Here is a 3,294-nt window from a genome sequence, read left to right as displayed (position 1 = left end):
ATATGGAGCTTCAGGTTCGGAGCTCAGTGAGTGTTTAGTGTATATGAAGCTGCAGGTTCAGAGCTCAGTGAGTGTTTAGTGTATGTGAAGCTGCAGGTTCAGAGCTCAGTGAGTGTTCAATGTATATGGAGCTGCAGGATCAGAGCTCAGTGAGTGTTCAATGTATATGGAGCTTCAGGTTCAGAGCTCAGTGAGTGTTTAGTGTATGTGAAGCTGCAGGTTCAGAGCTCAGTGAGTGTTTAGTGTATGTGAAGCTGCAGGTTCAGAGCTCAGTGAGTGTTCAATGTATATGTAGCTTCAGGTTCGGAGCTCAGTGAGTGTTTAGTATATGTGAAGCTGCAGGTTCAGAGCTCAGTGAGTGTTTAGTGTATGTGAAGCTGCAGGTTCAGAGCTCAGTGAGTGTTTAGTGTATGTGAAGCTGCAGGATCAGAGCTCAGTGAGTGTTTAGTGTATATGGAGCTGCAGGTTCAGAGCTCAGTGAGTGTTTAGTATATGTGAAGCTGCAGGTTCAGAGCTCAGTGAGTGTTTAGTGTATATGAAGCTGCAGGATCAGAGCTCAGTGAGTGTTTAGTGTATGTGAAGCTGCAGGTTCAGAGCTCAGTGAGTGTTTAGTGTATGTGAAGCTGCAGGTTCAGAGCTCAGTGAGTGTTTAGTGTATGTGAAGCTGCAGGATCAGAGCTCAGTGAGTGTTCAATTTATATGGAGCTGCAGGTTCAGAGCTCAGTGAGTGTTCAATGTATATGAAGCTGTAGGATCAGAGCTCAGTGAGTGTTTAGTGTATGTGAAGCTGCAGGATCAGAGCTCAGTGAGTGTTTAGTGTATGTGAAGCTGCAGGATCAGAGCTCAGTGAGTGTTTAGTGTATGTGAAGCTGCAGGTTCAGAGCTCAGTGAGTGTTTAGTGTATATGAAGCTGCAGGTTCAGAGCTCAGTGAGTGTTTAGTGTATGTGGAGCTGCAGGATCAGAGCTCAGTGAGTGTTTAGTGTATGTGAAGCTGCAGGTTCAGATCTCAGTGAGTGTTTAGTGTATGTGGAGCTGCAGGATCAGAGCTCAGTGAGTGTTTAGTGTATGTGAAGCTGCAGGTTCAGAGCTCAGTGAGTGTTTAGTGTATATGGAGCTTCAGGTTCGGAGCTCAGTGAGTGTTTAGTGTATGTGGAGCTGCAGGATCAGAGCTCAGTGAGTGTTCAATGTATATGGAGCTGTAGGATCAGAGCTCAGTGAGTGTTTAGTGTATATAAAGCTGCAGGTTCAGAGCTCAGTGAGTGTTTAGTGTATGTGAAGCTGCAGGTTCAGAGCTCAGTGAGTGTTTAGTGTATGTGGAGCTGCAGGATCAGAGCTCAGTGAGTGTTCAATGTATATGGAGCTTCAGGTTCAGAGCTCAGTGAGTGTTTAGTGTATGTGAAGCTGCAGGTTCAGAGCTCAGTGAGTGTTTAGTGTATGTGAAGCTGCAGGTTCAGAGCTCAGTGAGTGTTCAATGTATATGTAGCTTCAGGTTCGGAGCTTAGTGAGTGTTTAGTGTATGTGAAGCTGCAGGTTCAGAGCTCAGTAAGTGTTTAGCATATGTGAAGCTGCAGGTTCAGAGCTCAGTGAGTGTTTAGTGTATATGGAGCTGTAGGATCAGAGCTCAGTGAGTGCTTAGTGTATGTGAAGCTGCAGGATCAGAGCTCAGTGAGTGTTTAGTGTATGTGAAGCTGCAGGTTCAGAGCTTAGTGAGTGTTTAGTGTATATGAAGCTGCAGGATCAGAGCTCAGTGAGTGCTTAGTGTATGTGAAGTTGCAGGTTCAGAGCTTAGTGAGTGTTTAGTGTATGTGAAGCTGCAGGTTCAGAGCTCAGTGAGTGTTTAGTGTATGTGAAGCTGCAGGATCAGAGCTCAGTGAGTGTTTAGTGTATATGGAGCTGCAGGTTCAGAGCTCAGTGAGTGTTTAGTATATGTGAAGCTGCAGGTTCAGAGCTCAGTGAGTGTTTAGTGTATATGAAGCTGCAGGATCAGAGGTCAGTGAGTGTTTAGTGTATGTGAAGCTGCAGGTTCAGAGCTCAGTGAGTGTTTAGTGTATGTGAAGCTGCAGGATCAGAGCTCAGTGAGTGTTTAGTGTATGTGAAGCTGCAGGTTCAGAGCTCAGTGAGTGTTTAGTGTATGTGAAGCTGCAGGATCAGAGCTCAGTGAGTGTTTAGTGTATATGGAGCTGCAGGTTCAGAGCTCAGTGAGTGTTTAGTATATGTGAAGCTGCAGGTTCAGAGCTCAGTGAGTGTTTAGTGTATATGAAGCTGCAGGATCAGAGCTCAGTGAGTGTTTAGTGTATGTGAAGCTGCAGGTTCAGAGCTCAGTGAGTGTTTAGTGTATGTGAAGCTGCAGGTTCAGAGCTCAGTGAGTGTTTAGTGTATATGGAGCTGCAGGATCAGAGCTCAGTGAGTGTTTAGTGTATGTGAAGCTGCAGGATCAGAGCTCAGTGAGTGTTTAGTGTATGTGAAGCTGCAGGATCAGAGCTCAGTGAGTGTTTAGTGTATGTGAAGCTGCAGGTTCAGAGCTCAGTGAGTGTTTAGTGTATATGAAGCTGCAGGTTCAGAGCTCAGTGAGTGTTTAGTGTATGTGGAGCTGCAGGATCAGAGCTCAGTGAGTGTTTAGTGTATATGAAGCTGCAGGTTCAGAGCTCAGTGAGTGTTTAGTGTATGTGGAGCTGCAGGTTCAGAGCTCAGTGAGTGTTTAGTGTATATGAAACTGCAGGTTCAGAGCTCAGTGAGTGTTTAGTGTATGTGAAGCTGCAGGTTCAGAGCTCAGTGAGTGTTTAGTGTATATGAAACTGCAGGTTCAGAGCTCAGTGAGTGTTTAGTGTATGTGAAGCTGCAGGTTCAGAGCTCAGTGAGTGTTTAGTGTATGTGAAGCTGCAGGTTCAGAGCTCAGTGAGTGTTTAGTATATGTGAAGCTGCAGGTTCAGAGCTCAGTGAGTGTTTAGTGTATGTGAAGCTGCAGGATCAGAGCTCAGTGAGTGTTCAATTTATATGGAGCTGCAGGTTCAGAGCTCAGTGAGTGTTCAATGTATATGAAGCTGTAGGATCAGAGCTCAGTGAGTGTTTAGTGTATGTGAAGCTGCAGGATCAGAGCTCAGTGAGTGTTTAGTGTATGTGAAGCTGCAGGTTCAGAGCTCAGTGAGTGTTTAGTGTATATAAAGCTGCAGGTTCAGAGCTCAGTGAGTGTTTAGTGTATGTGAAGCTGCAGGTTCAGAGCTCAGTGAGTGTTTAGTGTATGTGACGCTGCAGGTTCAGAGCTCAGTGAGTGTTCAATGTATATGTAGCTTCAG

Source organism: Hyla sarda, chromosome 2, assembly GCF_029499605.1.
Source record: "Hyla sarda isolate aHylSar1 chromosome 2, aHylSar1.hap1, whole genome shotgun sequence".
Classification (NCBI taxonomy): domain Eukaryota; kingdom Metazoa; phylum Chordata; class Amphibia; order Anura; family Hylidae; genus Hyla; species Hyla sarda.
Note: the sequence above shows the minus strand (reverse complement) of the source record.